This window comes from Rhinopithecus bieti, unplaced genomic scaffold (genome assembly GCF_001698545.2).
Source record: "Rhinopithecus bieti isolate Rb0 unplaced genomic scaffold, ASM169854v2 scaffold_11944, whole genome shotgun sequence".
Classification (NCBI taxonomy): Eukaryota; Metazoa; Chordata; class Mammalia; order Primates; family Cercopithecidae; genus Rhinopithecus; species Rhinopithecus bieti.
The window spans coordinates 4,126,744-4,142,117 of NW_016807378.1; positions in this window are offsets into that span (position 1 = coordinate 4,126,744).

A 15,374-nucleotide genomic window follows, 5' to 3' on the forward strand; every position below is an offset into this window, starting at 1 on the left:
GCCCCAGATTTTGGCAGCAGGCCCCACCCACTCCTGGGCTAGACACTGCACACCTGCCCCTCCCCAGCCCAGGAGCTAGCGAGCTCTAGCAGTGTGTGTCCAGCCAGAGCCTGGAAGCCTCTGGGTAGAGCAGCCCCCACCCTTCAGCCATGGGTAAACAGAGGGAGACTAGGAGTGGGGGCGGCCATGGTTAGCAGGATGGCCAACTTGGAAGGGCCAGTCCGACTGCTGCTGCCTGCTGCACACTGCATTTTGTTGATTTTATTGTTGAGCTCCCCCTATAAAAATAAGAGCTCCACGAGGAAGGGTTTGTATTCGTTTCCCATTGCTGCTATAATGAGTCCCCACAAACCTAACTTAGTGGCTTAAAACACAGAAATGTATTATCTTACAGTTCTGCAGGTCAGAAGCCTGACTGTGCTCAAATCAAGGGCAGGGTTGCATTCCTTTCTGGAGCCTCCAGAGGGGACTCCAGTTCCTTGCTTTCTCCAGCTTCTACACGCCGCTTGCTTTCCTTGGGTGATGGCCTCTTCCTGCATCTTGGAAAAAGCCAGGAATCACATCACTTAGACCCCGGTGTCCATCCTCGCACCTCCTTCTCTGACTCTCTTGCCTCCCTCTTCTAAGAATGCTTGGGATTACATTAGGCCCACCTGGATAATCCAAGGCACCCTCCCTCTCTCCTAGTCAGCTGATGAGCACCTTAATTCCACCTGCAACCTTAAGTCTCTCTTGCCATGTAACATAACATAGCCAAGATTGCAGGGATTAGGGCATGGACATCTCTGAGGGCAGGGAGGATCATTATACCTACCATAGGGCTAATGTCTCTTGTTCCCTAGGCTCAGTGACTAGAACAGAGTCTGGCTCATAGTAGGCCCTCAAGAAAGACATGTTGAATGAATTCATGAATAAATACATGAATAATTAGGAATACTATTTAAGGCTGGGTACAGTGACTCACTCTTATAATCTCTGAACTTTGGGAAGGCATGGTGGGAGGACTGTTTGAACCCAGGAGTTCGAGGCCAGCCTAGGCAACATAATGAGACTCCCAGTCTCTACAAAAATAAAAAATTAGCCGGGTATGGTGGGGTGCACCTCTAGTCCCAGCTATTTGGGAGACTGAGGTAGAAGGATCACTTGAGCCTGGGAGGTAGAGGCTGCGGTGAGCTATGATCATGCCATTGCACTCCAGCCTGAGTGACAGGGTGAGACCCTGTCACACAAAAAAAGAATAAATGCAATATTATAGCAAACAGCTATCATGCTTACTAAGTGCCAGGCACTGTTCAAAGTGCTTTACAAATATTTACTCATTTAATCCCCAGCAGTTCTATGATGTACATTTTGTTATTACCCGCATTCTACAGATGAGGAAATTAAGGCCCCAAGGAGGAGCCCGCCCAAGGTACCACAGCTAGTGAGTGGTGAAGCTGGGATTTGCTCTCACATTTACTGAGCCTACCTACTGTGCATCCAGCCCTGGCTGAGCATGTTACATTTCTGATCTCATTTCATCCTCAGAAAGGCCATAAGGGATGTGGGTGGAATAGGAACAGAATTAACAGGGACAGAATTAAGTCACTGGAGCAGCTGAGGAATTCTGAGACATTCTGTGGCTCAGCTGGGGCAACGAGTTGTGTATTGCTTTTTGAGTCTCCTTTGCGAATTAGACCACGACCCACCCCCACAAGCAGACCACAGGTGTCTGGGTTCCCACCATGATGCGGGGCTCCTGCCTCAGCTGTTGCTCCCAGCTTCTGCCCCTGACCATTGCAACTAGTGCCCAGGCCGCTGCAGACGGCAGCAGGCCTTGACCTTCACCTGAAGCTGGACCTGGCAGGTCTGCCTCCGGGAAGGCTCTTCTCCAAGGGCACAGGAACTGGCTTCAAACCTCACCCAGAGCTCAAGTTGCTTTGCCCGTTTCCCTGATGACAACCATGGGGACCCCCATAGCTGGGCCCTATTCATGTTTTGCACATCCTGGAGCTGTTTGTTCTCTAGATACTGGTCTCGGCTACCAGCCCTGTGACAAGCTGCCCCTCTGTGATAAGCTCCCCGCCGTCCCCAGAAGCATGCCCCTAAGACCACAAGCATCAAAACCTGCAGGAAGCCCCTAAACATGGCCCCCAGCTCCCTCCAGCCCTGCAGGGAGAGTGCTGTTCAGGCAGGGAGGGGGAACTGCGCTCTCTCACTCGCATCTTAACCTTTGCAATCAAAGTCAAGAAGAGGGAAACTCTTGTGCCTGCCAGCACAGTGGGGCATCACATTTTCTGTTCCTGCCAGCACATTTTTCTAGGTCAATGTCAGATCAGGGAAATCCAATACTGCATGTCCCAACGTTTTATTTGAAAACAGAGAAGTTGCTTTCCAAAATAAGTAGTGTTTACAAGTAAAGCCTGGAGAAGCCTCCGTCAGAAATGGACTCTGGGCCCAGGCAGGATAGACGTTTCCTGGAGGCTTTGATTGATGTAAACCCGATGTCAGCCCCAGCTCCAGGCCTAACAGGAGAGGCTGGGCTGAGGAAGAACACGTGTATATATGCATATGTATCGATGTGTGCCTGTACATGTGTATGCGTGTGCATTTGCATGTAGCGTGTGCATTTGCATGGGTATGATTAGCATGAATAGTAAGTCGGGGGGGCTGATACATGTGTCTTTGTATGCATTTATGTGTACAGGCATGTGAATATGAGTGTGTGTGTGTATGTGTGTGATGTGACACCCAGCCCTGTTTCTCAGACACGCAGTCCTCTTTCTGAACACTCCCTTCTCCTCCTTGTACCTGTTCTTTTTCTTTTCCTTTTCTTTTTTTTTTTTTTGACACAGAGTCTTGCACTGTCACCCAGGCTGGAGTGCAGTGACGCGATCTCCACTCACTGCAACCTCTGCCTCTCGGGTTCAAGTGATTCTCCTGCCTCAACCTCCCAAGTAGCTGGGATTACAGGTGTCCATCACCATGCCCAGCTAATTTTTTGTATTTTTAGTAGAGACAGGGTTTCACTATGTTGGCCAGGCTGGTCTTGAACTCCTGACCTCGTGATCCACCTGCCTCGGCCTCCCAAAGTGCTGGGATTACAGGCATGAGCCACTGTGCCCAGCCCCTGTTCTTTTTCTTAACTGATTGAGGGGCTGGGACTCAGATCTTGACACACTGTGACAGGCACTTCCTCTGCTATGTCTCTTCTTGGTGCCTACCCACTGCTCCCTCCCAATTTGATGTTAACTTGTGTAGACCAATAGAGTCCAGTTTCTGGTTACTGCATTAGGACCCAGCAATTTGAGCCCAGGCTATGTTAACAGCCCTCTGTAAATGGTACCATGCACTGCCCCGGAAGGTCTCTGGTGTCACTTCTCGTTGACGTCACCCTGACTGCAGGCTCTCCCTCACAGACCTCCTACTTCTGCTGTCAGTGCAATCCTCCCCAGGCCTTGCCAATTTCCACGCTCAAGCCCCTGCCTGCCTGATGACCGCCTGTCTCATTAAACTCAAGCAAATCAGCCTGGTTTCCAAGATCTGAGTGATCTTCTTAGCAAATTCTCTTCTTGGTGTATCCCCTTCATGAGCACCTTGGCCAAGTTGCCCCATGCTGTGTTAGCTCTGGCCCCTCCCTTACCCACCTCTGAGCATTTCTTTGCTCACACTGTTCCTCTGCCCTAACACCATTCCCTGCTGCCACTTCTCTCTCATTTGCTCTGCCGGTCCAAACTCTATGCTGCTTCAAGACCAGTTCTAATCCCACCCACTTTCTCTGAGGCCTTAGAAGAGCCTCCAGCCCCACACAACTTTCCCATCAGACTGTGGCTCACGGGACGACACACTGCCCTGTGTGTTGCCTAAGAATTGTTTTCAGGTTGCTTCATGGGCTTTATCTCGCCTTCTCACCTAGATTGCAATCTCCTTCTAGGCTAGCATTGAGCCCGGTGCTGCCTTTGAACGAGCTGTGGAAACCGACACAGGTCTGGACACAGTATAGCCAGGGGATGAGGGCTTGTGGGTGAGTGCATGCAGAAAGGCACACTTGGCTGAGGGTGGTAATGCCACAAAACTGTGTCCTAGGCACTGTGTTTTGTGATTTATCTGCCCTAGCTTATCTAATAATAACTGTGGCAGCAGGGTAGTATTATCCCCAGTTTAGAGATGAGAAAACAGGTTGAAAGAGATCAGGTGACCTCTCTGAAGCCACAAAAGTAGTCCAGTTGTCTCTTGCTAACTGTGGGGGTTTGGCTGCCTGATCCCCTTGGATTCCAAAGTCTGCGGATGCTCAAGTCCCACAGTCAGCCCTGCAGAGCCCTTGAATACAGGACACTTTGCTTGTAAACAGCAAAATCAGGGGTTAATCCTAGGTGTGTCTGACTGCCTTTCTCAGAACCTTGTAACAACCATATCTGTGGGAGGCAGCGTGCTAAGAGTGAACTCTCTGAAATTCTACAGCACACCCTACCCACAAGAGATCAGAGTAAGTTCTAGGGTGGCACTGTCCAACAGAACTTTCAACGATGGAAATGTTTATTTCTGTGCTGACATGACAGCCACTGGCCACGTGTGGCCATCGAGTACTTGCAATGTGGCTAATGAAGAACTGGATTTTAAATTTTATTTTAGCTTAATTTGTTTGTTTGAGACAGGGTCTCGCTCTGTCACCCAGGCTGGAGTGCAGTGGCGTGATCTTGGCTCATTGTAGCCACAACTTCCCGGGCTCAGGTGATTCTCCCACCTCAGCCTCCCAAGTAGCTAGGACTATAGGTGCGCACCACCATGTCCGGCTACATTTTTTTTTTTGTAGAGACAGGTTTCGACAAGTTGCCCAGCCTGGTCTCAAAGTCCTGAGATCCAGAGATCTGTCCACCTCAGCCCCCCAAAGTGCTGGGATTACAGGTATGAGCTACCACCCCTCAGCCTGCTTATTTCATCTTAATTAAAACTTAAGTACTGTGGTCACATGTGGCCAGTGGCTTCCATATTGGACAGTGCTTCCCAACCACGTCCCTGTCAAGTCGACATAGAAAATACAAATTATGCAATAATGAGGCTGTTTGCTGCCAGAGGCAACTGGCTCAAGGGGTCCTGCCTTCCTGGCCCCACCCAGCCTCCCTCAACAAACCTGTAGGCCACTTTAGGCACACTAGCTCTTCACAATGATCAAGCTTCCTGCCAGCTCCCAGCCTCTGGGTCTGGAACACCAAAGTCATTGTGATCGTGAGAAATGCCAGCATAGGAGATGTGCAGGACTTTGTCAGTTCTTGTACGGCGTCCTTTCCTCCATTCCACACACAGTGCCTGGCCCTGGGCCGGGGCTGGGGTAAAAAGAACTCAGAGCCAGCACTCCTACAAGGCCGTCTGAGTCATAGGCTCCAAACTGTTCTTTTTGGTAGTACTTTGGCGTCCCCTCCTGGGCATCCTGCAGAGTTCAGGTGCACATAAATTTGCCAGGAGGGGACAAGGACTTGTCCCCGGGACTGACCACAGGGCTGTCAAAGACTTCCAGCCCAGCTAGCCAGCCAAGTGAGGGAATGCTTGCCCCTTGTCCAGGCCCAGCTGGGGCAGCTCTTTCTCCTGCAGGGAAAAGGCACTTTACCGGCAGCGCTGGGGAAGAGGCAGGGGAGGCAGTTGAGTCTGGAAACGGAAGCATTCCAGAGCCCAGGTGTCTAGGCCACCGTGCACTCTTCACACTGTGCCAGCCCTGGATTTGCAGGGAGAAACCAGAGAGGATGACTTGGCAGAGGCCCTTTCGGAAGTAACTGGGAAGCAGGCGAGGATGTGAGGTCAAGGCTGGTCTCTGAGGTGGAGAAGTTGGCCACAGGGAGAGAGAGGATAGGAAAGGACTTTGTAGTGGAGGGGGCAGTCAGGGAAAGCTCTGGAGGAGAAGGGGAGGATGGTCACCGGGGCATTAAAGCGGTCAGGGTGGCCAGAGTGGGGAGGATATGTGGAGAGGAGGGGGATGGTGAGGGTGCTGAGGTGAGGAGGCTGAGGTCGGAAGATCGAATGAGCCCGAGAGATCAAGGCTGCAGTGAACTGAGATCATGCCACTGCACTCCTGCCGGGGAACAAGACCCTGTCTAAAAAAAAATGTGAAAACCATTCTTAGCTCTCAGGGCACACAGACACAGGTGGCAGGCAGGGTTTGGCTTGAGAGCTGTAGTTTACTCACTCTCATTCTATCAGAAGGTGCCGGGATGGTGCATGAACAGGCCAAGCCATCTCCCACCCTCCAGCCTTTCCTCATCACTTCACTTTCAAGTCTCATGCAGCCAGCAAGCTGGGTTTCAACAGCACCTCCTCCAAGAGGACTTTTCTGACCTTGCCAATCCAAGTTAGCCTCCCCCACTGTATTACTCCATTTTCACACTGCTGTAAAGAACTACCTGAGACAGGATAATTTATAAAGAAAAGAGGTTTAACTGACTCACAGTTCCACAGGCTTAACAGGAAGCATGACTGGGAAGCCTCACGACACTTAAAATCATGGTGGAAAGCGAAGAGGAAGCAAGGACCTTCTTCACATGGTGGCAGGAGAGAGAGCAAGGGATCTACCACATGCTTTTAAACCATTAGATCTCATGAGAACTCACTATCATGAGAATGGCAATGGGGAAAACAGCCCCCATGATCCAATCACGTCCTACCAGGTCCCTTCCTCCACACGTGGGGATGACAATTCTAGATGAGATTTGGGTGGGGACAGAGAGCCAAGCCATATCACCCGCCAACTTTGTGCCCCTTATAAAGTTACCGACCAGTAACTTACTGACTTCTGTGTGTGTATATGTGTGCGTGTATATATGTTTTTATGTGTGTGTGTGCATGTGTGTGTATGTACGTGTGTTTGTGTGTATGCGTGTGTGTGCATGTGTGTGTATGTGTGTTTGTGTGTATGTATATGTGTGTGTATGCATGTGTGTGTATGTGTGCATTTGTGTATGAGTGTGTATTGTGTATGTGTGTGTGTGTGTGAGCTCCCTTCCTTGCACCAGCCCTGTGCTGTCCAGTGCAGGAGCCACTAGCCATATGTGGCTATTTAGTGCTTGAAATGTGGTGAGTCCAAATTGAGATGTGCTGTGGGTGTAAAATACACGCAGAATTTCAAGCAGCACAGAAAACAAAAATATAAAATATTTCATTAATTTTCCAGCTCTTAGGGAAGTTGATGAATTTTATTTTAATTACTGAATTTTATTTTAATTACATGTTAAAATGACAAGATATTGGATATATTGGGTCAAATATATTATTAAATGTATTTTTATTTATTTCTTTTTACTTTTTTTTATTTTTTGAGACAGAGTCTCACTTTGTCCCCTAGGCTGGAGTGCAGTGGCATTATCATTGGCTCACTGCAGTCTCAAACTCCTGGGCTCCAGCAATCCTTCCACCTCAGCCTCCCAAATATCTGGGACTGCAGGGCGCACCACCATGCCTGGCTAATTTTTACATTTTTTGTGGAGACAGGATCTTGTTAAGTTGCCCAGGCTGGTCTTGGACTCCTGACTTCAAGTAATCTTCCCACTTCGGCCTCCCAAAGTGCTGGGATTACAGGCATGAGCCACTACACCTGTCCTTCTTATTTTTTATTTTTTTGAGACAAGGTCTCGCTCTGTCGCCCAGGCTGGAGTGCAGTGGTGTGATCACGGCTCACTGCAACCTCATCTTCCTGGGCTCAAGTGATCACTACCTTAACTTCCTGAGTAACTGAAGTTATAGGAGCATACCACCACAACTGGCTGATTGTTTTTTATCTTTTGTAGCAACGAGATCTCCCTATGTTACTCAAGCTGGTCTCCAACTCGCAGGCTCAAGCGATCCTCCCGCCTCAGCCTCCCAAAGTCCTGGGATTACAGGTGTGTGCCACCATGCCTGGCCAGGCTGTGAGTTCTGACAGCAGCTGTGCTGGGTTCATTATTGTCACTCCAATGTCTAGTGCACAGAGTACGAGTGGGAGGACAAGCACAGGGATGTCTGAGGGCTTTCCCATGCCCCAGGTGCTGTGTTAAGCCTCATCCATCTCGTTTTATCCTCCCAGCAACCCTGTGCCAGGGATGGTGGCGTGGCAGGGAGGTGGAGAGCAGGAGGGCTCATTCAGGCCCCAGGTTAGGGTCAGGGGTGAGGGGACAGGTGGCGTCCTCCCTGCTTTGTAGGCCTCCTGGGTTTCTGGACAGGAGGGCACCACCTTCCTGACCCCCTTTGCATACTTCCTGGGTCACTGTCTTCCCAACTGGGGTTCAGCCATGGCCATTGTGAAATTTGTTCTGTCTCCTCTCAGACTCTGCCTCCCACTCCCACACTTATCCAGACACGGTCCTGCTGGTGACAGCCACACGACCCCCCAGTAACCACACGCCCAGCCTGGCAGCCTTCCTGGGCCTCAAGTGTGGTAGCTTTGGAGAAGGGCTTCTGACTCAGGCAGCTGAGCTTGCTGCCAGGTGGGAACTGGCTCTGGTCTCAGTGTGTCTCTAGACCCCTTTCCAATCCCAAAATGAAAGTCCCCACTTCAGGAGTGTAACCATCCTGGAATCTGCCCTCAGCTTAGGGAGCACCGAGTGTCTGCTCATGAAAATGGCCACAAGGTGGCACTGTTCCCACAACCACTCCCTTCCCCCACGGCAAGATCACGGCTCACACCTGCATCCAGCAAAAACATTACAGCTTTTGGAAGAGGTTTTCCCTGGACTGGTTGGTGAATTTCTTTCTCAGTCTTCAGCTGCCAAAGGTTGTTTGGACTCGGGAATTCTGCTATAAAAAACGGTCGTCTCTGAGTGCACACTTAAAAGTCAAGCAGGTTATGACTCACTGTCAATCCCCCTACAAAGGAATTCTGTCCTGAGAGGCCCCGTGCACGCCTGACACATACAAGAGGAATGCACACATGTTAAGCAGGAAGCACGTGGGCCCTCCGTGTGCAGACACGAAGGCCGGGCAGAATGGCCCTACAGGTGATCTAGCCGTGTTCTGGTTTTCTTTTTTGTTTTAGCCTCAGGATTTTTTATTTAGGAAAAAAAAAAAAAAAAAAAAAAAAAAAAAACTTGCACTGGCCTATGGAGTAGCCATTCTTTTATTTTCTTACTTTGTTAATAAACTACTTTCACTTTTAAAAGAACCAAAAGATTTCACGTAGAAGCCAAATAAGTAAAATGAGGGTAAAATTTGAAAAATAAATGGCGGTTCTGGTTGCAGATGTGGGGATAAAAGAATCTCTTCCCAGTGAAGAATTTCCTAGAGCAGAATTTGAAATGTATCCATCTAGTCTCACTGGCTTATTTTACAGGAGAATAAACGGAGACTCAGAGAGGAAAATGTCTTGTTCAAGATCACATACTACTTTGGAATGTTTTCATTTTAAATGAAAGTCTCAAAAGGCAGGTATTTTCACTGAGAAACAAAAACAGGTTTTTTTTCTCTGACATATGTCTAGATGCTCTTCAAGTTACCGTGACCCGGGGCAGAGGAACAGTACTGCCCGACACTTCTACAGAGCTCTGTTCATTTTAATGCTTTCAGCATCTGTTGCCCTGTCGGGCCCTCAAAATATCTCTGAGAGTTTGGCAGGGCAAATGGATACCCCGTTTGCTGAGGCAAGACCAAAGCACAGAGAAGGAACTGGGCTTGCTTTAGGACACAAAGTGAGTGAGTGTCACTAAAAAACAAAATGAAAGACTAGCATCCAGGACTCCAGCGACAATCCTACACAATCGTCTAGAGTTAAGTTTATGCTATGTTTGGGGGGAAACAAACAAGCAAAAAAAAAAAAGAGGAGGCTGCTCAGTATTGGTGCTCAGGTGATGAAAAACAAAAGTGAGGGCAGAGACTCCCTCATTGAGAATAGAACCCTGCCTTCTTCAGTTTTACATTTCATGATGAAGCATTATAGCTGGTATATTGTAGGATTCTGAACATTCATTGAATGAATACATAATCATGACATGGATACGTACATAAATACATGTAGCCCCTGAGACAAGTAATTAAAATTCTGCACGAGTTAACACCATTTCCATAACCCACACAGACAGAAACTCTTGATAGATGTCTTGGAGGAGAATGGCTGTCAAGGCATGGGGAGATGTGTTGGTCTCTCTCTCTTGTCTTTCTGAACAGTAACCTTCTGGAGAAAGGCAGGCTTCAAACAATGCTGGACTCCTGCAGCATTTTTATTGTTGAAATCTTTCATTTCTTCCCACCTACTAAGGATTTCTGTGCATTAAGTCTTGAGGAGTGTACTAAAGGGAAGTCAGCATATTTACTAATATAATATTTCAGAACTTAGACTTAAAATGAGAATATTTAAAGGTAGCCGTATGATGTTGAACAAGTTCTGGTTTGTAGTGTAGGTGAACAAGTGGGGGAAGCAATGATTAACAATTCAATTCTGCAAAACTACTAAACCCTCACATCCCCAAGAATAGGTGCTGTGTAAGTGGGGAAACAAGGATGAGTAAGACAAGCCAATGGAGTTTGACAGATAGATGGGACAAGACAGGCACATAAATAACCACAAAGGAATGTTGCAAGCCTACCCATTCAGAACCATTAATAGTTTGGTATGCTTCCTGTTTTTTACTCATGGTTACATCATCAAACACATTCTCTTTATACATACAGTGCATCATTTTTCCCACGATGAAAATGCAACCGTTATGCATATCTTTCTACAATCTTTCTGTGATATTAACGCATTGTGGGCAGCTTCACTCACCTTTTTTTGGAGGAGGGGAGCTTCCATACTCTTTTCCACAGCAGCTCTAACTTTTTACATTCCCACCAACAGTGTACAAAGACTCTAGTTACTCTACATCTTATATGGCTTGGCTGTGTCCCCACCCAAATCTTATATTGAATTGTAGCTCCCATAATCCTCATGTGTTAGGAAAGGAACCCGGTGAGAGATAATTACATCGTGGGGCTAATTTCCCCCATCCTATTCTTGTGGTAGCGAATAAGCCTCACAAGATCTGATGGTTTTAGACGGGGTTTCCGCTGTCACTTGGCTCTCATTCTCCCTTCTCTTGCGTGCGGCCATGTGATATGTGCCTTTCACCTTCTGCTATGATCATGAGGCCTCCTCAGCCACATGGAACTATGAATCCATTAAACCTCTTTCTTTTGTAAATGGCCCAGACTCGGGTATGTCATTATCAGCAGTGTGAAAATAGACTAATACAGCAGTATTAGTCTGGTACTGGGAGTGGGGCACTACCATAAAGATACCCAAAAATATGGAAGCAACTTTGGAACTGGGTAATAGGCAGAGGTTGGAGGAGTTTGGAGGGCTCAGAAGACTGGGAAATGTGGGACAGTTTGGAACTTCCTAGAGACTTGTTGAATGGCTCTCACTAAAATGCTGATAATGATATGAACAATGAAATCCAGGCTGAGGTGGTCTCAGATGGAGATGAGGAACTTGTTGGGAACTGGAGCAAAGTGACTCTTGTTATGTTTTAGCAAAGAGACTTGCAGCATTTTGCTCCTACCCTAGAGATTTGTGGAACTTTCAACTTGAAAGAAATAGTTTAGGGTATCTGGTGGAAAAAATTTCTATGCAGCAAGGCATTCAATAGGTGACATGGGTGCTGTTAAAGGCATTTAGTTTTATAAGGGAAACAGAGTATAAAAGTTCAGAAAATTTGCAGTCTTACAATGTAATAGAAAAGAAAATCCCATTTTCTGAGGAGAAATTAAAACTGGCTGCAGAATTTTTTTTCTTTTCTTTTTAAAGACAGAGTCTCACTTCTGATGCCCAGGCCAGAGTGCAATGGTGCAGTCTCAGCTCACTGTAACCTCTGCCTCCTGGGTTCAAGTGATTCTTCTGCCTCAGCCTCCTGAGTAGCTGGGACTACAGGCATGTGCCATGATGCCCGGCTAATTTTTAGTAGAGGTGGGGTTTCACCATATTGGCCAGGTTGGTCTCAAACTCCTGACTTTGTGACCCACCTGCCTCGGCCTCCCAAAGTGCTGGGATTATAGGCATGAGCCATCGCACCTGGTCCAGAAATTTGCCTAAGTAAGGAGGAGCTGAATGTTAATCCCCAAGACAACAGGGAAAATGCCTCCAGGTCGTGTCAGAGGTCTTCAGGGCAGCTCCTCTCTCACAGACCCAGAGGCCTAGGAGGAACAAATGGTTTTGTGGGCCAGACCCAGGGTCCCTGTGCTGTGTGCAGCCTACGGACTTGGTGTCCTGCATCCCACCCATTTTAGCTGTGGTTGAAAGGGGCCAACATAGAACTTGGGCTATTGCTTCAGAGGGTGCGAGCCCCAAGACTTGGTAGGTTTCCTGTGGTGTTAAGCCTATGGGTGCACAGAATTCAAGAATTGAGTTTGGGAACTTCCACCTAGATTTCAGAGGATGTGTGAAAACACCTGGATGTCCAGGTAGAAGTTTGCTGCAGGGATGGGCACTCATGGAGGACCTGTGTTAGGGCAGTAGGGAATGGAAATGGGGGGTGGGCACCCCCACACAGAGTCCTCACCGAGGCACTGCCAGTGGAGCTGTGAGAAGAGGTCCACTGTTTTCCAGAATGGTAGTTCCACTGACAGCTTGCACCATGTGCCTGGAAAAGCTGCAGACACTCAACACCAGCTTGTGAAAGTGGCCAGGAGGGAGGTTGGAACCTGCAAAGTCACAGGGGCTGAGCTGCCCAAGACCATGGGAACCCACCTCTTGCAGTGTAACCTGGATGTGAGACACAGAGTCAAAGGAGAGCATTTTGGAGCTTTAAGATTTGACTGCTCCATTGGACTTCACACTTGCATGGGGCCTGTAGCCTCTTTTTTTTGGCCAATTTCCCCCATTTGGAAAGGTATATTTACCAATGCCTGTACCCTCATTGTATCTAGGAAGTAATGAACTTGCTTTTGGTTTTACAGGCTTATAGGTAGAAGGGACTTGCCTTGTGTCAGATGAAACTTTGGACTGTGGACTTTCGAGTTAAGGCTGAAGTGAGTTAAGACTTTGGGGGACTGTTGGGAAGGCATGATTGGTTTTGAAATGTAAGGACATGAGATTTGGGAGGGGCCAGCAGCAGAATGATGTGATTTGGCTGTGTTCCCACCCAAATTTCATCTTGAATTGTAGCTCCCATAATTCCCACATGTTGTGGGAGGGACCCAGTGGGAGATAGTTGAATCATGAGGGTGGTTTCCCGCATACTATTCTTGTGGTAGTGAAGAAGTCTCACAAAATTTGATGGTTTTATAAGGGGTTTCTGCTTTTGCTTGGCTCTCATTCTCTCTTCTCTTGTCTACCTCCATGTGATATGTGCCTTTCACCTTCCACCATGATTCTGAGGCCTCCCCAGCTATGTGGAACTGTGAGTCCATTAAACCTCTTTTTTTTGTAAATTGCCCAGTCTTGGGTATGTCTTTATCAGCAGCATGAAAATGGACTAATTCAACATCCTTGACAACACATTATTTTCTGGGTTTTTCTGATAGAAGCCATCCTAAAGGGTGTGAGACGGTAACTCATTGTAGTTTCAAATTACCTCTCCTGAGTGGTTTATTCTAATTTTTAACTTTTATTTTAGATTCAGGGTATGCATGCATGTTTGTAAACTGTGCTTCATAGGGGTTTGGTTTATAGATTATTTCATCACCCAGGTAATAAACGTGATACCTGATAGGTAATTTTTTGACCTTCAGCCTCCTCCTACCCTTCACCGAATTTCTACCCTCAGGTAGGCCTCAATGTCTGTTGTTCCCTTCTTTGTGTCCATGTGTACTAAATGTTTAGGTCCCACTAGTAAGTGAGAACATACACTATTTGGTTTTCTGTTCCTTCATTAGTTCACTTGGGATAATGACCTCCAGCTCCATCCATGTGCTGCAAAGGACATAATCCTGTTCTTTTTTATGGCTGTTTAGTATTCCATGGTGTATGTGTACCACATTTTCTTTATCCAGTCTACTATTGATGGGCATTTAAACTGATCCCATGTCTTTGCTATTGTGAATAGTGCCGCAATGAACATACACATGCATGTGGCTTTATGGTAGAATGATTTATATTCCTGAGTATATATCCAGTAATGGGATTGCTGAGTCAAATGCTAATTCTGTTTCAGGTTCTTTGAGAAATCACCAAACTGCTTTCCACAGTGGCTGAACTAATTTACATTTCTACCAACAATATATAAGCGTTCCCTTTTCTCTGCAACCTCACCAGCATGTTATTTTTTTACTCTTAAATAATAGCCATTCCAGCTGGTGTGAGATGGTATCTCACTGTGGTTTTGATTTGCATTTCTCTAATGATTTGTGATGTTGAACATTTTTGTGTATGCTTGTTCACTGTGCGTATGTCATCATTTGAAAAGTGTCCATTCACGTCTTTGCCCACTTTTTAATGGGGTTTTTGGTTTTGTTTTGTTTTTTGCTTGTTAATTTGTTTAAGTTTCTCATAGATTCTGAATATTAGAACTTTGTTGGATGCTTACTTTACAAATATTTTCGTCCATTTGGTTCGGTTGTCTGTTTACTCTGTTGTTAGTTTCTTTTGTTGTGCAGAACCTCTTTAGTTTAGTTGGGTCCCATTTGTCAGTTTTCTTTTGTTGCAATACATTTTTGTGTCTTCATCATGAAATTTTTGCCACGGCCTATGTCCAGAATGGTATTTCCTAGGTTAACTTCCAGATTTCTAACAGTTTTGTTTTACATTTAAGTATTTAATCAATCTTGAGTTGATTTTTGTGTATGGTGTAAGAGGAAGAGGTTTTTTCTTCTGCCCATGGCTAGCCAGTTATCCCAGCACCATTTATTGAATCCTGTCCCCATTGCTTGTTTTTGTAGACTTTGTCAATGATCAGTTAGTTGTAGGTAAGTGGCATTATTTCTGGGCACTTTATTTTGTTCCATTTGTCTTTGTGTGTGTGTTTTGTACCAGTACCATGCTGTTTTGGCTACTGCAGCCTTGCAGTGTAGTTTGAAGTCAGGTAATATGATGCCTCCAGCTTTGTTCTTTTTGCTAAAAATTGTGTTGGCTATTCAGACTCTTGTTTTGTTCCATATGAATTTTAAAATAGTTTCATTCTAATTCTGTGAAAAAAATGTCATTGGTAGTTTGATATGGATAGCATTTAATCTGTAAACTGCTTTGGGTAGTACGGCCATTTTAACAATATTGATTCTTCCTATCCATGAGCATGGGATATCTTTCCATTTGTTTGTGTCATCTCTGATTTTTTTTTTTTTTTTTTAGTTTAAAGGAATGCTTTTAATATATTGTTTAAATATATAAAATAATGTTTAAATATATGAAATTAATTTTTAGTGAACCATTTTTCCAATTTAAAATGTGATTTAGAATATCTTTTGCGTTCTCATTCTAATTAGTAAGCTTATTTTTGCAGGATAGTTTTTCTTTTTTTTTTTTTTTTTTT